General features: G+C 49.2%; 1 long non-coding RNA gene across 1 annotated transcript; it reads right to left on the bottom strand.

The window, feature by feature from the left end:
- Positions 1-7,715: 7,715 nt before the first annotated feature.
- Positions 7,716-9,810, bottom strand: LOC147583969 (uncharacterized). Its single transcript, XR_015255049.1, has 4 exons — positions 9,407-9,810; positions 8,847-8,941; positions 8,542-8,587; positions 7,716-8,344 (listed from the first exon to the last, which is right to left on the bottom strand). It is a non-coding gene; the product is annotated as an uncharacterized LOC147583969 (long non-coding RNA).
- Positions 9,811-23,652: the final 13,842 nt, after the last annotated feature.

Below are 23,652 nucleotides of genomic sequence, written 5' to 3'. Positions count from 1 at the left end.
CCAAAATCAGACACTTAACCGACTGAGCCACCCAGGCGCCCCTCTGCAGCAATTGTGAATGACACTGAGCTGTAAATCTCAGTCTCCACATGTCCACCCTCAGTACGTAAGAGTATGACATATGAGTACTGGTCTTGTATTCTGTGACCTTGCCAAACTTGTTTATTAGCTCTGAATATCATTATATTTTGTAAATTCCTTGGGTTTTCTACCCAAACAATTCTAACATCTGCAAATAGGTATGGTCTTATTCCTTCCATGTCTGAATGTCTTTATCTTCCTTTACCCTTACCTTGCTTTCTCACCCTAGCATGGGGTTGGAAAGGGGTGGAAAGAGCAGGTGTACTTTTCTTGTTCCAGATCTTATTTTTTTTTTTTTAATTTTTTTTTCAATGTTTATTTATTTTTGGGACAGAGAGAGACAGAGCATGAACGGGGGAGGGGCAGAGAGAGAGGGAGACACAGAATCGGAAACAGGCTCCAGGCTCCGAGCCATCAGCCCAGAGCCTGACGCGGGGCTCAAACTCCCGGACCGCGAGATCGTGACCTGGCTGAAGTCGGACGCTTAACCAACTGCGCCACCCAGGCGCCCTTCTTGTTCCAGATCTTAGAGAGAACATGTTCAGTTCTTTGCCATTAAGCACATTAACTGCAGATCTTTTTCTATTATTATTTTAGAGTGAGAGAGACCATGAGTGAGGGGAGAGAGGCAGAGGGAGAGAAAGAGAAAGAGAGAATTTCAAGCAGGCTCCATGCTCAGCATGGAGCCCGACACAGGGCTTGATCCCACGACCCTGAGATCATGATCTGTGCTGAAATCAAGAGTCAGACACTCAACCAATTGAACCACCCAGGTGCCCCAGCTGTAGATCTTCTAATAGATGCCCTTTATCAGACTAAGGAAGTTCCCTCTTTCTACTTTGCTGAGAGTTCTTGTCATGAATGAATCTTGAAGTTTGTCACTTTTTTTTTGCATTATTTGAAATGATCATGGAGTTTTTCTTCTTTCATATGTTAATATGGAGGATTGTGCTGATTGAATTTCATAGGTTTAAGCAGCCTTTTACCCCGCTTGTCACTATGCATTATTGCTTTTATATATTGTTTACCTGATTTGCTAATATATTGATGAGTGTTTTTATATCTGGGTTTGCCAGAGATATTTGTGTGTTGTTTCATTTCTTATATTGACATGTTCCTGGTTTTGTTGTCAGTGAACAGCTGGCATCATGACATCAGTTGGGAAGTGTTTCTCCTCCTCTATTTTCTGAAAGAGATTCTTTAGAATTGGTAGTATTTCTTCTTTAAATTTTTTTTAAATGTTTATTTATCTTTTGAGAGACACAGAGACAGAATGCAAGTGGGTTAGGGGCAGAGAAAGAGAGGGAGACACAGAATCCGAAGCAGGCTCCAGGCCCTGAGCTGTCAGTACAGAGCCCGACACAGGGCTTGAACTCATGAGCTGGGAGATCATGACCTGAGCCACTCAGGCACCCCTCTTCTTTAAATATTCATAAAATTCACTAAGGAAACTGTCTTATCTGGAATTCTCATTCTCAGGTTTTTCCCTTGTGAAGCCAACTACTTTAATAGAGAAAGAATTATTCAGATTATTCAGGGTCTCTATTTCTTCTCGGATGAGTTTTGGTAGCTTGTTGCTTTCAAATAATTGGTCTGGTTCATCTAAGCTGTCGAGTGTATGTGCACAGAGCAGTTTGTAACATTCCCCTACTGTCGTTTTAATGTCTGTGGGAACAGTAATGAAGTCTCCTCCTTCATTACTGGAATTGGTCATTTAACCTTCCTTCTCTCTCTCTCTTTCTGTCAACAGTCTGGTTAAAGGTCTATCAATTTTATTGATCTTTTCAAAGAACCAGCTTTCAGTTTCGCTGATTTTTTTTGATGGTCTTTCTGTTTTTAATTCCACTGATTTCTCTCATTTATTCTTTCTTTCCTTCTGCTTGTTCTCAGCGTACATTACTCTTCTTTTTCTAATTTCTTAAGGTGGAAGATTAAATTGTTGATTTCTAGTTTTCCTTTGTTTCAAATATAAGCATTTATTTCTTCTTTCTAATTAAATGCTTCTAATATAAGCGGTTCATTCTTTTTTATTTATTTAAAATTTTTTTTTACATTAAATATAATTTATTGTCAAATTGGTTTCCATACAACACCCAGTGCTCATCCCAACAGGTGCCCTCCTCAGTGCACATCACCCACCCTTCCCTCCCTCCCACCCCCATCAACCCTCAGTTTATTCTCAGTTTTTAAGAGTCTCTTTTGGTTTGCCTCCCTCCCTTTCTAACTTTTTTTTTCCTTCCCCTCCCCAATGGTCTTCTGTTAAGTTTCTCAGGATCCACATATGAGTGAGAACATGTGATATCTGTCCTTCTCTGACTGACTTATTTCATTCAGCATAATACCCTCCAGTTCCATCCACGTTGCTGCAAATGGCAGGATTTCATTCTTTCTCATTGCCAAATAGTATTCCATTGTATATATAAACCACATCTTCTCTATCCATTCGTCAGTTGATGGACATTTAGGCTCTTTCTATAATTTGGCTATTGTTGAAAGTGCTACTATTTTTTTTTTAATTTTTTTTTAACATTTATTTATTTTTGGGACAGAGAGAGACAGAGCATGAACAGGGGAGGGGCAGAGAGAGAGGGAGACACAGAATCAGAAGCAGGCTCCAGGCTCTGAGCCGTCAGCCCAGAGCCCGACGCGGGGCTCGAACTCACGGACCGCGAGATCGTGACCTGGGCTGAAGTCGGACGTCTAACCGACTGAGCCACCCAGGCGCCCCTGAAAGTGCTACTATAAACAATGGGGTTCAAGTGCCCCTATATAAGCAGTTAATTCTATAAATTCTCCTCTGAACACCACTAAGTTTTGATATGTTGTATTTCTATTTTTATTCAGTTTAAATAGTTTCTAATTTTTCTGAGAGATCATCCAGGACGTGTGGGTTATCTAGAAGTGTGCTGTTAAATTTCCACACCACATATTTGGGAAATTTTCCAGATATGTTTATTGGTTTCTAGTTTCATTCCATCGTGACTTTTTTGTTTTTGTTTTAAATTTGTTAAGGTGTGTTTTATGACCTAAAGTATGGTCTGTCCCAGTGAATGTCCCATTAGCACTCAAGAGGGATGCATGCCTTGAGGTCATTCAGTAACTATTCTATAAATGTCAGTGGGGTCCTGTTGGCTCCTGGCGCTGTCAGTCCTTCCAGGTCCCTGTTTGTTTCCCATCAGCTTTTCTTTTTTTTTCTTCCATCAACTTTTCTATCACTTACTGAAAGAAGACTTGTTAGGACTTTCCTTGCCTTCTATTTTCAATAGAAGAATCCGCCTGGATTTTTATATTTTTTGTAGATGCATATAGGTAGGTTGTGTTGCTTGTCTCCGGTCTAACAATCTCTGTCTCAGGTGGTGTGCTCACGTCATCTGTGCCCAGCTTCATTATTGATCTAGCGATGTTAGATGTCATCACGTGTTCCACCTATTATGTTTTAGCTATAGCCTTTCTCTTCCCCCGTCTCTCTTGCTTGCTTTCTTTTGGATTATTAGAATATATTTTAATATTTTGTTTTTATTAAATTTTCTTTTCTTTTTCTTTCTTTTTTTTTTTTTTGCTATATGTCTTCTCAGTTTCTTTAGTGGTTTCTCTACAGATTACAACATAGATATTAACTTCTCACTCTACTTGTCAATCTACTTAAAATTGACATTTTACTACTGCAAGTGGGATGTAGAACCTCATCGCCACAGGAAGAAATAGAAAAGTTGAAGAGATGGATAACCAGCAATGAAATTAAATCAGTAATCAAAAAACTCCCAACAAACGGAAGTGTAGGACCAGAGGCCTCAGAGGTGAATTCTACCAAACCTTTAAAGAAGAGTAAATACCCATTCTTCCCAAACCGTTCCCAAAATTAGAAGAAGAAGGAAAACTTCTTCTATGACCTTCTTCTATGACCTCATTCTATGAGGTCAGCATGACCCTGATTCCAAAACCAGATAAAGACACTACAAAAAGGAGAACTACAAGCCAATTTCTCTGGTGATCACAGATGCAAAAATCTTCAACAGAATACTAGCAAACCAAATCCAACAATAAATTAAAAAATAATTTACCAAAATCAAGTGGGATTTATTACCGAGATGCAAAGGTGGCCCAGTATTCACAAAACAATCAACATGATACATCACATCAACAAGAGAAAGGATAAAAACCATATGATTATTTCAGTAGATGCAGAGAAAGTATTTGACAAAGTACAACATCCATTCGTGATAAGAACCCTCAACAAAGTGGGTGAAGAGGCAACGTGTGATAAAGGCCACATATGAAAAACCCACAGCGAACATCATCCTCAATGGTGAGAACCTGAGAGCTTTTCCCCTGAGGTCAGGAACAAGACGCAGATGTCCACTCTCACCACTTTCATTCAGCACGGTACCGGAAGTCCCGGCCGCAGCAATCAGACAACAAAAAGTGATAAAAGCCACCCAAGCTGGTGAGGAAAAAGTAAAACTGTCTGTTTGCAGACGGCATGAAGCCCTGTCACCACATAGACCCCTCTCCCTTTACACGTGGCCCTCATGTGTATCACACGCACATACACGGAAAACCCTCGGACAGCCCTGTTGATGTTACACAGAACAGACATCAGAGCCAGGAAAATCAGGCGTGAAGAGGAGATATAGTCCGCCGTGTTCACTCGGGGATCTACCGCTTCTCTTGTTCCTCCTTTTGGAGTCTGAGTTGCCCTCCGGTGTCACCTCCTTCTGCCTGAAGGGCCCTTAACAGTTCTTCCAAAGCAAGCGCATTGCACCAGGCAATGAGAGTGCGTCCCGGGGGTCTGCATCTTCCTCGTCTCTGAAGGATGCTTTTGCTGATACGACTCTGACTTGATGGCTCTTTTGGTTTCACATTTTAAACATGTTCTTCCATGTGCTCTGGTCTCCACACGGATAAGAAATCTACCCTGTTTCAACTATTGTTCCCCACGGGGATGTGTCATTTCTTTCTGCTTCCCTGGCACGAAATTAACTCAAATGAACACTCTTTGCCGACAAACATGCTATCGAATACCTGTCATCGGTCACCCTCTGGACACAGTGGGAAGCAGAGCTCTGTCCAGGGCAAGGCAGACCTGTGACAGACGCTTGGACGTCTCTCCTGCTTCTGAATAAGCTTCCTTCGTGATTTACTCCAAACATTTTGCTCACATGCTAAGACACCCACTGCCTTTTTCTTACCTTCACTGTGGAGCAGAATCCCCTCTACAGCTTTTGGAAAACACTAAGACCATGTTGCATTCACTCATTCCAACGGCATTCGCCTTCCCAAGAAATTTTTCAGATTCTTAAAAGCAGAGGCTGTGCTTTCTTCTTGGTAACCATTGGGGTGAAATGGACATGAATTAGAGCACACATTCCGATCACAGCCCTGCGGCCAGTGACTGTATCTTTATGTCTGGGCAAGCTTCTGCCTGTCTCTGGAAGGCCAGTTCCTTGTGTGGCAGAGTAAGGAGATTAAACAGGGTGGTCGTTAAGGTCCTGCCGGAGATGTGACTTCTGCTGCAACATGCAGCACAGCATTAGAACCCCAACAGGCAGCACAAATGTTTATTTACAGTGAAGGAGGCTCACCTTGCTGCACTGGCTCTGCTGATCGCGGCCGCCCGGGGCCCCCACGGCACCTCCTGGTTTCTCGTCCTGCACAGCTGTGCTGTCATCACACAGCGTGGCCCGTGGGGGCAGCAGGAGGTGGCAGCTCTGAGGGGGCGCCAGCTCTGAGCTGGGTCGGTAAGCCCGTGTTTCTACCCCAAGGGCCCTCTCTTGGACAGCTGGACTGGGAGACGCTCCGGCGGCGTCCAGACAGAAGCTGGCACCTCGTGCCCACCTCACACAAGTGAGCCTGGAAGTGGACCCCCAGCTCCCCACCCAGGATGAGGCCACCATTGCAGCCAAGAGCAGGACGGCCACCACACCGGACCCTGAGCGGACCACCTGGCGAGACCGCCCCCGTTCCCAACCGCGGCCCCTGTGACATGTTTGTTGTTTCCAGCTGCTAGCTTTTGGGCTAAGGATCGTTCCGCAAGAACTCTGTCCCTCTGGGCAGGAGGACGAGAGTGGAGCTGAGGCGGCGGTTTGAGTTCTGTGAAGGCAGCTGCTGCCCTACCTCGGGTGTGAGCTATAAATTGGGAGTTGTCTGCCTTCAGTTGTCACTTTCCACAACAACGTGTCCCCAGCTGCATTATCCACGACTCAGCAAAGCAATGGGGTGACTGCGGGGCGAGGACGTAGACCCGGTGTCTCGAGGAGGGCTCCCGCTGAAACTGATGTTTCTGAAGACGCTTCCAGAAGGCTCAGACCTGTCACCATGGGGTCACACTCTCTCTTCCTGAATGTGGACGACTTCCGAGCTGGGGAAGCGGGAGATAAACCCCAGCGTGTCGACCGCCGTGGGGAGGCGGGTGCCAAGGCCAGCGCGTCCCCTCGGCGTTCCGGCCCCAGAGGGATGTGGGTCCGGGCTGCTCCCGGGCGAGGGCCACAGAGTGAGTGACAGGCCAGCTCCTCCCGGCTCCTCCCTGCTCCTCAAGGAGGGCTGCCTGGTGTCCGTGGGCTGGGGGAGCGGGCACAGAGCCTCACTCTTTTACCTCAGGTTATGGCTGGAAGCATCATTACTTTGAAGTCTACTCCCCCCAGACAGTTCGCAGCGTCTCTAAAGTAAATGGGTCACAGAGCAGCAGAAAAATGATGAGGGTGACAGTGGCGTCCTACAGGATAAGAGGCAGGCAGGGAAGGTTGTGTGGTCAGTGGGGCTTGGGAAACACTGCGCACACACACGCTGCACACCAGGGCTCCTGGAAAGATGCACGGCACGGCCCAGGAAGTCTGCTACAAAGAGACTTCATACCTGCTCAATCCACACAGAGCTGCCTCGGAACATCTCACCCCCGAATGCCCGAATGCTAATTCCAGAGGAAATGCAATTGAGCATAATTGCCATGTGGGATGGTGGCCACAGAAGTGATTCCCCGTTTTCCCGTGCCGTCCAGTTAACTAAGTTAGAGAAAGGGGCTTGACGTAGTTTCCCTCGTGGGAAAAAACTTAGGACAGAGATAGAGAGAAAGGCCGCGAGGGGAAGGAGACAGTCTGGGTTTGGGGCAGCGGACGAGGGGTCATCGGAACTTTGTCATTTTCTTTCAGTGATTACACCTGCCCAGCGGTCAAGGCTGGCTGGACCCTCAGCTGACCCGGGAGGTTTCGGCTCCCACCCTTGTACCCTGGGCGGGGCGGTGGCCCGGAGCACTGGCTAGGATCAACAAGTGAGTGGGAAAGATCTTCAACATACACACACGTAGGGAGAAGAGAATCGCACATACCCAGGCACTTACCCGCCGATTTAACAATTCGGCATTTTGTTATATTTGCTCCATCTACTGTTTGGGTCAGAGGATTTTGGCCAACTGACAGAGAGCGTGGCATTTTACCCCTTGGTACTTCACCGGGCATTTCTTTTTTTTTTTTTTTTTTAATTTTTTTTTTCAACGTTTTTTTTTATTTATTTTTGGGACAGAGAGAGACAGAGCATGAACGGGGGAGGGGCAGAGAGAGAGGGAGACACAGAATCGGAAACAGGCTCCAGGCTCTGAGCCATCAGCCCAGAGTTTTGTTTTTTTTTTTTTTTTCCACCGGGCATTTCTAAAGAATGAGGCCGGTTTCCTCCGGGGCTTGGCGCCACGGGCAACCACAGACCCCCGTGGGGACCGGATAAACGCGGTCCCTCAGGTCATCCAGCAGCCGGCCCGCATTCACATCTGCTGACGGTCCTGAGACCTGTGCCCGTGTCCCCCACCGCCCACTCCAGGTGTGCACTGTGCTGGGAGGACGGCGGACCAGTTAGCTTTACCCAGAGAAGCACAGACACCAAGAGCCGACCATGACCTCCCTGTCCGGAAGCCCCCGTTTACATTTTTGGAAAGTAAAGAAATGCTCAGGGGGTCGGAGGAGGAGACCAACCACAGAGAGGTGATGGGAAAGTCTCCGGCGGCCCCCGCTTTCTTGCAGGCCAGCCCCCAGAGCACCCCTGACTGTGTTTTCTCTTCCCTTCACACCAAATGACACTACCCTTACCCTGCGGCCCACCGCCCTCACAGATCCCAGGTGGCAGCGGGGGCAGGCCTGGGTTTCCGTCCACGGCTTCCACCACAGAATGTCAGAATGAGTTCTGTCAGCAACTTGAAGTTTTGCCTTGAGAGCACCCGCATCGTTCCAGGAGGTAGCACGGATGTTATGGAGCCACACCGTGACTTTGGGCTGCACATCTGCTAAAGAGGCACAATTATAAGTGGTGCGCACACCTGACTTTGCTCAAATCCCGCCCGTTACCCGTCCACTCAGCTCCCTCCCCGCGTTTTCAAGATGCCTGGAGGTTTCGCACTTTGCGCACCTGCTCAGGTGCCCTGGGCACCGGGCGGCCTCCCCGGAGGGAACACCAAGGGTACGGATCCCTGGAGCTTACCGTAAGAAAGACATTGCTTTATTCATTCTCTTCCTGCTTTTTAATTCTGCAAACAAAAGCATAATACCCGTGTGAAGGCTCAGAAATTGGAAATATTAAGTATCAGCAGAAACCAAAGAATTAAGAGCCAGGAAGGGAGCACTGTACGTGTGATATCACACAAATGCCCTAACGAGGCAGAACAAACGTAAAGAAATCTTTAAACACATAATGAGGATGAAATTCAAAACAAGGCCGAGTTTATCAAAGGAAGACACTGCCCGACACCGTGAGGGTTACGATGAAGGGGCTCAGTATTTGCTCACATGCTCGGCAAATGCTGAAACGCTCTGGGTCTTGCCTCTGTGAGAAATCCCCGTGTCCCCTTCGCAGGACGTGGGCTTCGTCAAAGGTTCTCACCCTGCGAAGAGAAGCAGAGACACCCCTTCCACGCAGCCCCCAGCCTCCGCCGTCCGCTGAACACCTACTGTGTGCCAGCCCCCCGGGACGCGGTGAGGCTTCGGTGGGGAGGGCGGCAGGGCCAGTCCAAGCAAAGTGAAGAGTCTTGGGCAGGACTGACTCAGAGGCCACTGGATCGCGTGTCCCCAGAGGACAGGCCTTGTCGGAGCTCACAGAAGACCAGGGTCAAACTCGCCTAGTCAGAAAGGGGGCACGACGGTGCAGGACCCCAGCCCAGGGGGGCCCAGCGCACGGCCTTGATCCCTAGATAGCCCATTTTAGGGCGGCAGCGTCTCAGACACTGCCAAAGACAGCACCTCCAGACCTTAGGTCTGTAGGGCCAGGACGAACCAGTCTTTCCCAACCCTTAGAGTTCAGAGAAATCCAGGAAGTGGCCGTCCACAGATAATATTCAGGGACCCCTTACCTCATCTGAGGAACAAGATGGTGATGAGTAACAGATCATCTGGCAGCAGAGGACCCTCGAGGGCATGAAGTCAGGACAGAGGACCCTCGAGGGCGTGAGGTCAGGGCAGAGGACCCTCGAGGGCGTGAGGTCAGGGCAGAGGACCCTCGAGGGCGTGAGGTCAGGGCAGAGGACCCTCGAGGGCGTGAGGTCAGGGCAGAGGACCCTCGAGGGTGTGAGGTCGGGGCAGGAGTGCGGGGTCCACTCTCAGCCGGGCCTCTGTGCAGCTGCGTGACTCTGGCCGGGTCAAACAACCTCTCTTTCCTTGCGTCATGGTGAGGACAGCAGTCCTGGCTGAACTGCGAGGAGGTGAACAGTGCTGGGCCCCACTCGCCGGCGCTACAGAGGCGGGCTTTGTCCCAGCCCACCCCACCGGTCCTCCTCTGCCCCTGGCCCCCCTACCCCCACCCCGGGGGGTCTCAGACCTGCTCGGCTTCCACGGTGACTGCACGTTGCGTCCGTAGGGTAGAACCGACCGCTTAACGACTATGAACACTCCACACCATGCAGGATGCTTCTCCACTCATTCGGGTCTCCCCTATTTCCCTCAGCCGTGCTTCATAGGGATCTTGTGGACCTTCTGTTAAATGTAGTCTTACGTGCTTGACAGTTTTGATGCTATTATAAACGGAGTCACTCAAAATTTTTGTTTCCAAATTATCTGCTGCTAGTGCGCAGATACGGGACGGACCGTGGCATACTAATCTTGTGTTCTGAGGCACAGCTGCACTCTTCACTCTCGTGTTTTTCTTGACGACTCCTTAAAAATTTCCGCGCGAACAGGTGCACCACCAGTGAGTGGAGACGGAGGCAGCTTGACGCTGTGCTGACCGGTCTCTGTCCCTTATTTTCTTCTTGCTTTGCTGCACTAGAGGCTGCAGTGAGACGGGGGGGGGGGGGGGGGGGGGGGTCGCAGGTCACAGCAGGCTCCTTCCCTCATTCCGCCTCGGAGGAGAAGCACCAAATATTCTGCCATTTAAGAATGAGGATGCCTATAGGTTTTACTTTGATGGCTTTGATTGCTGAAAGCTTTGATCTTGCACGTAGTTTCAGTTTGGGTCAGTGGTCTTTCTGTCCCCCTGGAGATATTCACAGGTTTTCTCCTTTATTTTGTCCATATGGTGAATTCCATCGATCTGACTCTCAAATAGTAACCTAACCCTGCAATCCCAGAGAAACCGACCCTTTTTTTACATATTGCTACATTCAGCTTGCTAGTATTTTGTTCAGATTTTTTGCATCTCTTCTCATGAAGGGTGTTCCTCTGCAGTCTCCATACCTTACAACGCCTTTGCCGGGTTTCGACATCAGAATTAAGCTGGTCGCATAAAACAAGGTTTCCTTCTCCCTAGTTTTTGGCATATTTTGTGAAATATTGGCATCATATCTTCATTAACTATCAGATAGAATTTATCTTTGAAGTCCTCTAGCTCAGGCATTGTCTTTGTGGGAAGGCATTTGATAACGAATTTAATTCCTTTACTAGATACACAGTCGTCAATAACAGCATCCAGTTCATTCTCACCTGAAAGAATAGGGCTATTCAAATTGTCTATTTTACCTTGTGTCAATTTTGGTAAGTTGCGTTTTGAAAGAAGGTGTGACACAAGTTGTCAAATTTGTCAGTATAAAATTATTCATAATGTTCTAATACTATCCTATTAACATACGTAGAGTTTGTAGTAACTTCATCTCATATTTCTGATGTTGGCAACTTATGGTTATTTCTCCTTTGATCAGTCTTGCTAGGGTTTTATAATTTTATTGATCTCAAAAAACAACTTTTGTCTTCATTGACTTCTCGGTCAATCCTGTAATTCATCTCTCACCTTTCTCATTTTTGCTTCTACTTCCTGCCACTTAATTTGGGTTTATTTTGCTCATTTTTCAAACTTCTTTAAAAAAATTTTTTTTTAATGTTTTTATTTATTTTTGAGACAGAGAGAGACAGAGCATAAGTGGGGGAGGGGCAGAGAGAGAGGGAGACACGGAATCGGAAGCAGGCTCCAGGCTCTCTGAGCTGTCAGCACAGAGCCCGACGCAGGGCTTGAACCCATGAACTGCGAGATCATGACCTGAGCCAAAGTTGGATGCTCAACCAGCTGAGCCACCCAGGCGCCCCTAATTTTTAAACTTCTTAAAGTGGAATCTTAGATCGTCTGTTTGAAAAAATTTTAATGTCTATTTATTTATTTTGAGAGAAAGAGAAAGACAGCATGAGTGGGGGAGGGGCAGAGAGAAGGGGAGAGAGAATCCCAAGCAGGCTCCATGCTGCCAGCACAGAGCCCGATGCGGGGCTTGAACTCACAAACCATGAGATCACGACCTGAGCCAAAATCAAGAGTCAGACACTTAAGAGACTGAGCCACCCAGGCACCCCTGTTTGATTTTTTTAATGTGAACATTTATATAACTTTTTAAATATAACCTTTAATTATAATTAAAATTTCCCTTCCAAGCCCGTCTTTGGCTCATCTTACAGATTTTATTTGTTATACACTCATTATTGCTCAGTTTGAAGTATTTTCTAATCTCCTGTGTGGTTTTTTGACCCATGGATTATTTAAAGGTATGTTCTTTAATTTGCAAATATCTGTTTTTCCCCAAATGTGTAATTATTAATTTCTAATTTAACTCCATTGTGATCAGAGAATACAGTTTCTAAGATTTCAGTTACTGGAAACATCTGAGATGTACTTTACAACCCAGCATATGATCTATAGTAATTTTAAGTTCCTGAATTTCCATTTGGTTCTCTAAAAAAATAATTTATATTTCTCTGTTGGGAATCCCCATCTGTTTATCTGCTATGACCATATTTTTCTTAAATTCCCTGAACATATTAAAGTCTTTGCCTTCTGGAGCACCTGGGTGGCTCAGTCGGTTGAGCCTCCAACTTGGGCTCAGGTCGTGATCTCACAGCTTGTGAGTTCGAGCCCCGCGTCGGGCTCTGTGCTGACAGCTCGGAGCCTGGAGCCTGCTTCCGATTCCGTGTCTCCCTCTCTGCCCCTCCACCGCTTGTGCTCTGTCTCTCTCTGCCTCTCAAAAATGAAGAAACATAATTTAAAAAATTAAAAGAAAATAAGGTTCTTGTCTTCTAGTTTCGCCATCTTTCATGATCTTGAGCTGGGTCACACTTCCCTGTGTCTTTGCCTGTCGAGTGACGTTTCGTTGGAAACCACTGCGTGCCGGTCTGCAGCCCAGACTCTGCGTTGTCCTAACTTCACCGGAAGGGTGTTCATCTTTGTTCCAGCAGGCCGTCTACCTGGCCTCGGCCTCCCTGTGACAGAAGCAGCTGTCTGCTCGGCCCTTCCTGCCTGTGGCTGCTGCTCCTCTGCTCTGAGATCTCAGCATCCGCCCCGCACGTGCGGCTTGGGAGTCAGACGAGGGTTTGGATGGAATCTGTACGCAGACCTACAGCCTCATTGTAGCCCTTCTGGGGACTTCACCCTTCACTTTCTGGCGTCCCACTCTTCAAGCCAGGGGGGCCGTGGCCTCTGCTTGACTTGCACGGCCCCCCACCCCCAGCTGCCATCGGGCCACAGCTGTTTCCGTGCGAACCCCTGTTGCAGTTCTATTCATTTCGGGTTTTTTTTTAAGTATTTAAGTTTGTGCCTTCGTTCATTGCTTTCCAATACCTTTAACTAGTGCTGTTTGTTTAATTTAAAAAAAAAAGCTATTTTTATTTAAAAAAAATTTTTTTTAACGTTTATTTATTTTTCAGACAGAGAGAGACAGAGCATGAACAGGGGAGGGTCAGAGAGGAGGAGACACAGAATCCGAAACAGACTCCAGGCTCTGAGCCGTCAGCACAGAGCCCGACGCGGGGCTCGAACTCACAGACTGCGAGATCATGACCTGAGCCGAAGTCGGACACTCAACCCACTGAGCCACCAGCTGCCCTTGTTTGTTTAATTTTAGAGAGAGAGAATGAGCATGAGCATGGAAGAGAGGCAGAGAGAGAATCCCAAGCAGCTTCCATGCTCATCACAGAGCCTGACGGGGGCTCCGTCCCACCACCCTGAGGTCACAACCCGAGCCAATACCAAGAGACGGCACTCAGCTGATTGAGCCACCCAGCTGCTCCTTTAGTGTTTCTAATTTTGTGCAGAATGTGTCATTACTGTCGAAGGGAGAGTTACTCTGCCATTTACAAAGCAAAACCCCATATAGTTTTCATGCCTCCCTCATGTTTTAATTTCAAAATAATTGATACTGTTTACATTTACATTTACCGATTTCTGTGCTCTTGCTTCTTCCAACGCATTTCCTCCTTCCGGACAAAGTACCTGCTTGGTGGCTACTTCAGGGGGAGGCTGTACGTTATACATACCCTTTTTCGTCACCAAATGTCCCAAAGTGCCTTATTTTACCTTCGTTCTGGAGCCTAGTCTGTCAATTTAGTGTTGACAGCTACTAACCCTCACACGATGAAGCTACGTTGCATTGTTTCCTGGCATCTGTCACTGTAAATGAGACGTCTGTGGCCAGTGTGATTTCCTTCCCTTTGTGGGTGCGTTGGACACATCTCACGCAGCCCTGCGGACAGTCTCAGCCTCACCTGCTGTCTGGACCCTGACCGCCTTGCCATCCTCAGTGTCTGGGACACATCCACATCACACACCCTGGAAAGAATTCCTCAAAGATATTCCACCGTCAGTGAAGACAATTATACCTTCTGAGTTATTCTGAAAAATCAGAGAACAGACTGCACATTTTAGAACATGACACCTTTAGGTTTCAACCTACATTAGCTGTCTCTTGGAGGCTGTTCAATGTAGGAGGACAGGAGTGTCGGGCACTGAGGGAGACAGTAAGGCTGATTCCCTAAAACTCTGTCCAAGGCAATGCTGAGCAATGTTCACCATCCCCTGCCCACCCTCCTGCCTTTGGTCAAGGGTAACATCGTAGTGGACTCAACACTTCTGGTCCTGAGTGAGGTGGCTTGTCCTGAGTGAGGGCGTGTGCAGAGGGGTATTCCAACAGCCTAGAGCCAAGCTTTGGGGGGACAACGGGGCATCTGTCTCAGAAAGAAAAAGTGTCCTGGCCACTCATAGTGTCTTCCTTTAGGGACCTTGGGGCATCCAGGCACAGCTCTCTTTCTTCACTTGGAACACTCAAGAGCTGGGTTCTTCTTGTTCTCCTTTGAGATATAAGTGGTAAGGCTGCTATTGGACAGCCAAGGAGACAGGTGCCTTTCTGGGCCCATGAGGCTAAGTCATGCAGAGTCCCCCAAATCCAGGCCGTGTAAGGCCAGCGGACCCCAGGGTTTGGTCTCCCTCTTCCAAGTCCCTAAGCAGGTGGATCGGTCAGTTCGGGACACACCCTCGTTCTTCATAAGACCAAAGACTTCAGATATAGAATACTGTTAACCGAACATTTCTGGCCCCCGTTTTCCAACTGAAATGGAACACCTGCTCATCTTGAAAAGGGAAAACAAAGGGAATCTAAGGCTGGGCTAGTACTGCCTTTACAATGAAGAAAATGTTACGACAAGAGGAAATATTTCTTTTCTAAAAGGCTGTGCAGGACACTGGGAAGGAGGCAGAGGACAGGGACCTGTCTGTGTGGGACGCTGGGAAGGACACAGAGGACACAGCATGGGGACCGGTCTTGCCATCCAGACAACTGCACTGGCAGAAGCTGGGTAACTGCTCGGACTGTGGAGTCTGCGGAAGGCCAGCAACTTCCCAGAGAAGTCTTGGCGGTAAACTGAGGTTAATTTCGCTCCATTGCAACTCTGAGCACAGGAGCAGCTCCCCAGGCCCGGCCCTGCCCGCCACGTGCTCCTGAAGCAGCTCGCACACAGCCCGAGAGAACCTGGGTGAGCAGAAAGGACCACGTCCTCCAATACTGAGGATCTGTGCCCCCACTGCTGGCTGATCAGGGAGATGCGGACACGGAGGTGGGTGTCGTTGTTGTGTCTCCCCTTCCCCCCACCCCACTGCAGCAAGCCCCTTCCCCTGCAGCTGAAGGGACTTCCAGGAGATTTAAAGGGCTTGGGCCCTTCCTCCCCTTCACAGCTATGGAATATACACAAAAAGAAATGAGAAGGAATTCTAACATTTCACTACAAAAAATCAACTAAAACAAGACAATAATGCAGAAACGGTAGACACAAAGGCTGTAAGGCACTCAGAAATCAAATGGGGGAATGACGGAAGTAAGGCACCCACTATCAGGGATTACTCTACACATAAGTGGATTAAACTCTCCAATCAGAAGACCAAGACCGCAGAAGGGACAAAAACACAAGATGCAGCCACCTGGCATCTACAAGACTCACTCGAGATCCACAGATACAAAGCGTGTGAAATGAGAGGCCGGAGGGAACACTCCATGTGAACAGTGACCAGATTAGAGCAGGTGGCCCTACCAATATCAGGCAAAACAAACCCCAAATCAACAAGTTTATAAGACACAAAGAAGGCATTATATGTTAATAAGAAGCTCTTTACAGCCAGAAGATACAATTACAAACATTTACGCACTCAATGAGAGACCACCGAATTACACGAAGCAGAAATCTGCAAGATTGGGGAATAGACAGTCCTGTGATCATAGTTGGGAGACTTCGATGTCACTCACAGTAACGGACAGGACAAGCAGTCAAGAGAGAAGGACACAGAGGACCTGAACCACACAAGCACCGACCTCTAACAGACACCCAGGGGACACTCCACCCAGCAGTGGCACACCTGTTCCTCCAAGAGCACGTTTTCCAGGACAGACCACATCTTACACCACTAATTAAATCTCAGTAGATTTTAAAAGACAGATATTATACAAAATACCTTCTCCAACCAGGATAGGATGAAGTTGGAAATCTGTAACAGAAGAAAAATTCACCAGTCTGTGGACATTAAATAAGACATGTCTAAACCACCAATAGATCAAAGAAGAAATAAATGCGGAAAATACTTAGAGACAAATGGAAACAAAAGCACAACACGTCAAAACTTGTGGGACACAGTGGAAGTGGTGTTAAGGGGGGAACTTATAGCTCTAAAGGCTTACATTAAAGAACAAGAAAGATCTCAAATCAACAAGTGAACTTTACTCTTAGGGAACCAGGAGAGGAGCAAACAACCCAAAGCTAGCAGAAGAGAGGAGACAGTAAAGCTTAGAGCAGAGGTGCATTAAGCGGAGAATAGGGAAACAATGGAGAGAACCAACGAAACCAAAGGTTGGTTCTTCAAAAGAATCAACAAAATTGACAAAATTTTAGCTAAATGCCCTGAGAGAAACAGAGAAGTCTCAAATACGAGAATCAGAAATGGGAGTGGGGACATTACTGCCGATTCTACAGAAATAAAAAGAATCAGGAGAGCCCTATGGACAACGGGACACCAACCAGTCCGATGACCTAGATGAAGGAGCACATCGCTAAAACACAAAACCCACCCAGACTGAATTACGAAAAGCAGACAATCTGGATGGACCAATACCTAGTCAGGAAATGGAATCGGTGATCAAAAGTCTGACAGAGAAGCCCAGGACCTGAGAGCTTCACCGGTGGACCTACCGAACATTTCAAGGACTAATACCAATCTTTCCCAAACTTCCCCCAAAATTGAAAAGCAGGGGATATTCCTAACTCATTGTGAGGCCAGCATTTCCCTATACCAAGCCAAAGACACTATGTACTCACAACCCTTATGAGGTCCCTCAAAAAGCAGTAGCAAACGCAATTTAGCACCTTCTTAAAAGGATCACGCCCCATGATCAAGCGTCCACGGACAGACGGATGGATGAGTGAAATGTGCCCCATGCATTGCATCGTAAGCACCCGGCGTGAGCACTCCAAAGGCATCCACTTCCAACAAACACAATGCCGGCTACACAACTAGGTACAGACACAGGCTGCCCCACCCCGGGCGTTCCCTTTCCAGAAAGCTCCGGCTGACCTAGATAGCAGACGGTTTGAGTTACCTCACTTTAATTCCTGCTCCTGTTTTAAATTCATCAACGAAGAGTGAACCCACACCCTAGGCGGCCCACGCTTGACCCCGATAAGGGCAGACCCCCAGGCCTGTGTTTTCTGTCTCCCTTGCCCGCTGTGACCTCGCCGTGTGGCCCCAGGCATGCTGCGCATACCCCTGGGACTTGGAAGTAAGACGCCTGGTTTCTTCAGTGCTCCTCGATGGCTGTTGCAGGGGTGTGTCCTCCAAGGCTGGTCCAGCCCCTGGCTCAGGTCAGGAGTGTCTGTGGAGGGTCAGGACAGGTAGTGCCACATTTCAGTCCACGGCGTCACTATCTGCAGGCGGAGACCAGCACAAAACAACGTGTGAGGCCGGCTTACTCAGCTTTAAGGAGGAGTGCGATTCCGAGCCTTGCTACAACACGGATGCACCCGGAGAACGTGGTGCTGAGAACAGCAAGCCATCACGGAGGACAGACGCTGCGTGGCTCCACTGACACGAGTCGCCAGAGTCAGAGCCGCGAGGGCCTGGGGGGCGCGGGCGGGGGTCGGCATCCAGGGGGCCGGAGCGCCGGTGTGGGGGTGGAAAGGGCTCTGCGGTGACAGTGGTGGCGTCTGCACGGCTGTGTGAACCTGCCTGATACAGCGAGCTGCACGCATAACACAGGTTAAGACGGAAAATGTTGCGGTTTGTGTTTTCCCGCAATAGGAAAATTGAAAGCAAAAAGTGGTGGAGGACAATAAATCTAGTTTGGAGGAATAACCGGCGGACTGCGTACGACCCCCTCCCGAGCATACACCTGGGGAAATGGAACACAGACGCACAAGGACTGGACAGAAACGCTCGCACCAGCATGGGTTTATTTATTTGCATATTTTTAATTTTGTTTTTTAACGTTTATTCATTTTTGAGAGACAGAGAGAGACAGAGCATGAGCAGGGAAGGAGCAGAGAGAGGGAGACACAGAATCTGAAACAGGCTCCGTGCTCTGAGCTGCCAGCACAGAGCCCGACGTGGGGCTCGAACTCACAGACGGTGAGATCATGACCTGAGCTGAAGTCAGACGCTCAACTGACTGAGACACCCAGGTGCCCCCCAGCATGACTTTAATAGCCAGAAAGCAGGAAAAGTCGAGGGAGCACCGCTTGACAGACGGGACGGAAACCTTAACATCCTCACAGAGGATGAAGGGCCGACACGGCCACAGTGGAGGGGCCCGGGCGCCACGACACTCTGTGAGGGCAGTGCGGGGACCACGTCCTCGTGGGGGCCTTTCTCTGAAGCATCCAGAACAGGCAGATCCTCGGAGACAGAAAGTCGCTTAGCCGTCGGGAGCTGGGGGCGCCTGCTAATGGGTGGCGGGTCTTTAGTGGGGATTCAGCGCTCTGTTGATATCGCGAGGGAGGCACACTCTGGAATATACTAAAAGCCATTGAATGATACATTTTTTAATGTGTATTTTTTTTTTTGAGAGAGAGAGAGAGACAGAGTGCCAGTGTGGGAGGGGCAGAGAGAGAAGGAGAATCCGAAGCAGGCTCCAGGCTCTGAGCTGTCAGCACAGAGCCTGATGTGGGGCTTGAACTCATGGACTGTGAGATCATGACCTGAGCTGAAGTCGGACGCTTCACCGACTGAGCCACCCAGGCACCCCGAATGATACACTTTTACTAGATGAATTATATGGTATGTGAATTACATCTCAACAAAGCTGTTTTTAAAAAACAAAAAAGCAAAAAGGAAATCGTGTAACAACGGACATTGACTCAACTTTGCTGAGTCCTAGAACAAAGCACGCGTTGGCCACTGGCTCGGCTCAGAGGAAAGTGAAGTTTGGCGAAACAGGGTTCGACCTTGCAGAGGAAATCACGCTCAGAGCCGGCCACACGGGGCTTCTCCCGGTCCCCAAACACGGTCTCCCCAGGATAAATAGCGGCTTCCGTTTATGGAACAACTTCTTGGAAAAATCCAAGCCACAGACAGAACCAGTCACTTGACAGCGTCTGATCCAGACGCGGGTGGAGCCAGGCAGGGAGTGGCCTCGGCCAGGGATGGGGACCCCAGGTGGGCTCTGCTCTCTGAGGGCCTGGGGCCGACTCCCCCTCCCTCCCTCGCAGGGAGAGAGGCAACCAGCCTCGTATATACGCACGTGTGTACATACTTATATTAACAGAACACACACGGCAGAAAGTTCGGAACGGACACAAAGGGTTTCTGTGTGGAGTGAGCCGCAGCCAAGCTGCTCTCGCTCCAGAAGCCACTGGTCGGGGCTGGCACTGTCCCCAGGCTCTCTGCCCTGCAGGATTCTTTCTCTTTTCCTACAGAGAACAGCCGCTCGCCCTCTCCGCCACCCCCCCACCCCCACCCCGGCTGGAAGACGCTGCTGTCCCCAGCCCCAGGCCTCCTGTCCCTGCACCGTGGCTCGTTTGGATCATCTGAGCCCTGTACGTCCTCATACAGTGAGTCTGTTCCCCCTCAACGCTGTTCCTTTCCAAAAGTCTCCTGGCTGTGATTTATTTAGCCAGAAAATCCTTTATTTCATTTAACTTTCAAAAGACCCAGTGTAGTTTAAAAATACTACCCCCCGTCGTGGGGAGGATCAGCCCCTTTTCCCTCATGAGGGGCCCCTCAGTCCCTGTGGTTCAATTTCCTGCGGTTTCCTGGAATCCTTAGCTCATGGATGGTTTTTACAAACTATGAATTTATAGCTCAACCAGCTTGTTTCAGTTGTTGGGTGAAAATAGTCTCTTGTGACTTTCTACATGGTAATGAAGCAGAACTTAAATGTACACTTTTTATATAAGCTTGTTTATTTGTAGAATTTTTTAAGTAATATATTTAAAAATTTTTAAATTTTGACAGGAATATTGCAAGAATAACAAGAGAAACGTTTTCTGTTTGACCACTGAGGATAACTTGGCAATGAGACGTGTCATTACCCCTCTACCTCCTGTTCGGTTCTCACTCCCACCTTTAGCTGAGGCAGTGCTCTCCAGCATCTTGTCTGTGAGGGTACCTTTCCCCGTGTCACTAATGAGGGTCTCTGAGACTACGCAAACGTCATAATCCTCCTCAAATTTCCCAGTTATTAACTTATGTAAGTACGGATTCATGAGCCCTACTCTCATTCACTAGGTTAGAATTCATTGTTATTATTACGGGGCGCCTGGGGGCTCAGTCGGTTGACTGTCAGACTTCAGGTCAGGTCATGATCTCGTGGTCCATGAGTTCGAGCCCCGCATTGGGCTCTGTGCTGACAGCTCGGAGCCTGGAGCCTGCTTCAGATTCTGTGTTTCCCTCTCTCTGCCCCTCCCCTGCTCATGCTCTGTCTTTCTCTCTCTCTCTCTTTCTCTCAAAAATAAACATTAAAGAAAAATTGATTGTTATGATTACTTACTTTCACGATTGGATGGTTTTGTTTCGGCTGGCTTGTGCTCTGTTCACACGGCCTCATCTTTCTGACACAGGTTCCTGGCTCATCTTGCCCCAGGACTCTGGGCTGCCCTGGGAAACCCAGGTCTGGTGTTGGGTGCTCTCACTGTTGTGGGGACACTGTTGGTCCCTACTGTGACCCCATCGGAGGTGGGACACGCATGCTAGTTCACATCTATAGTTATGTCTGTGTCCACCTTGTATTTTGAAAATGATCAGTTCATACAGATATAATCAGTTCCAATCCAAGTCAGAGTTTACAATGGTTTTCTCTCCTCCCAAAATTTGTAACTCCCTTTTTAGACATTTAAGAAACTCAGCTCCCATCATTCTCAACAGACTTATGTCTTTGATTCATCCCCTCTTAGGTAATCAGTCTCCGGTTAGCAGCCCCCTTCACCCCCATGACGCTCTGTCCATCTTGCTCGGGCTCTGACAGCCCACCCCAGGTCGCCCTGAGTGGATGCCTCTCACCCTGAGTTCCGGCACCACATGTCAGGCCGGGCCACGGTCTCTGCCCCCATCTGCCCATTGTGCTGGGGGTTGGCCACACAGGGTAGCGGATGCCCTACCCCCCCAGGCTCCGGTTCTGAGGTTGTGGGTCTTCACCCACAGGCGGCAAGGTCACCTGGGCACAGGAAGTGGGAAGAAAAGGGATTTGGCAAGGGCAGAGGCCAGGGGGCCACTCTGCCACCCAAGCAGGTGGCAGGGGGCTCTGTGAGGTCCACGCCCTGCTGTGGACCCCGCAGTGGGAACTTCGCGACTGCACCGGCTTTGCAGGTAACACGACTAGGTGTGCTCTCCGAATCCCAAGGCCGCCTTCCAAACAAAGACCAAAAGACCTGATAAAGAACGATTAAATGCCGTTTCTTCATCTGCTTTTATTTTATGTGACGGGCAGAACCTAATCTCGGGAAGGGATGGGCGGGCCCCTTATCTTCCCAGCACAGGGAAATGGACAACCCCCTCCCAGCAAAGTCTTTGAACTGCGGGTAAGAGCCGGCCCCAAGGAAGGCCTGCTGGCCAGAATCAAGGGAAGGAAGGAAGTGGGAGCTTATCTGGGGATGACCTGGCGGGGGTGGGGGGGGGGGTCACGGGCCACCTAGGACAAGGCTGGGCTTATGGTCAGCAAAGGGAAGGCAGCGGGGAGGTTGTGGGCAGAGCAGACGCAGCTCTGGGAAAAGGCGGCCAGAGGGAGGCGGGGCTGGCGTCGCTGGAGACCAGCTGGGCATTTCCCTGCACAGAAAAGGTCACGCAAGTTGTGAGCCCACAGAGGATACTCCGAGCTTGTCAGGAGCCCGGCACCCCACGCCCAGCATGTGGGCACGGGGATCTGGCCCGTATGCCTTTGTGCTGGTGGCCTGGCTCACGGGCACCGCCCACTCCTGGGCACTCGTCAGCGGGGGCCGGAGGCCAGAGACCACCGCCCCCTGGAACAGCAGCGGGATCCCGGCGGCCAGCGCGCGGCGGCTGTCTGTGCGGGGCCCCTTCCTCCTCACCATGTGGACCCTGGTGGCCCTTTCGTCCCTCTTGGGTAAGCACGCTGCGCCGGTTCAGGGTTTCCACCCTTGGGCTTGAAACAAACCTCCAAAAGCGTGTGCTCTGGTCCCACCAAGAGTTTTTCTGGTTTCATTTCATGATTCCTCGAGCCTTGTAAATATTCTCCGGTAAGCACTGTTCTTCCGGAATGGCAAACAGCTTCCTGGGCCCCTGGTGAGCAGCTGATGAGCTCTGGTCCCCTCCCTGTGCTCCAAGACTCCATGGCCCTTTTGTCACACACCTGCCCAGTGGGACCGGGAGGAGGGAGGCCAAGTCCTGGAGTCTGTTGGCCTTTCGAGGGCTCCTCTGAGATGAAATGGCCCACCTGAGCACACGAAGACTATCCTGGTCCATGCCACCTGCCCGATGGAGCCTCTCGAGCAGGGCCCATAGGCCTGGTCCCCATGTGTCTGTGCACCATCGTGCATGGAGAGGACTGTGTCCCTTGCACAGTGGGTCAGCCATCCCCTGGCAACTCTTGGCGCACACACTGAGCTTTTTTCAGAGAGAGAAAGAGAGTGCGGGCAGAGGGAGAGGAGCAGAGGGAGAGAGAATCTTAAGGGGACCCCATGCTCAGCATAGAGCCTAACACAGGGCTTGATCCCACGACCCTGGGATCATGACCTGAATGAGCCAAAATCAAGAGTCGGATGCTCAACCCACTGAGCCCCCCGGGTGCCCCACCATTAGCTTGCTTTATACCGAGTATGAAAAGATTAACATCAGCTGCCCCACGATTTCACAAATTTCCAAATAGCAGAGTCTGAATTTGTGTTTATTCCTTATAAAGAATGTCGCCTCTTGGTAACATTGCACAGAACAGTTAATTCAGCTCCAAGGGTAGACTGAATTTGGGGACTGCAGTATCAGATTGAACGAAAACCTGACCGTCCAGCATGTGATCAGATTAAGAAAAACACAGAATGTATTCAGTCATGCCTGATTCCAATGGCTTCTTTAGAAAGAGAATTGATGTGGCCAGAAAATTCCCAGCGGCACCTCTGTGTGCACTTAGGACTGGCTGCCCACGGGCGTACGCTGTGTGTGAAGATCTGGCCCCAGCCCGGCCTGGCTGATGGCCACGTGTCCTCCCTAAATGGAACTGGCTGGCCCTCAGGCAGTGTCCTACTGAGTACAGGCCAGTGAGGAAATAAACGTGAAGTGCTTTGCTCAATGCAGAGACACCTACAGAGAAGCCTGTGCCAAGCATGCAGGGCCTGTCAACAGACAAAAGGTCGCCCGCACCTGACTTGGGGTGCTGCCAGTTTCCCTGGTGACAGAAAACTTCTTGTGTAACCACACACGTGAGCAGCAGCC

Source organism: Puma concolor, chromosome A1 (genome assembly GCF_028749965.1).
Source record: "Puma concolor isolate L17-30 chromosome A1, mPumCon1.1.hap2, whole genome shotgun sequence".
NCBI classification, from domain to species: domain Eukaryota; kingdom Metazoa; phylum Chordata; class Mammalia; order Carnivora; family Felidae; genus Puma; species Puma concolor.
Note: the sequence above shows the minus strand (reverse complement) of the source record. Positions and strands in the feature narration are given on the sequence as shown.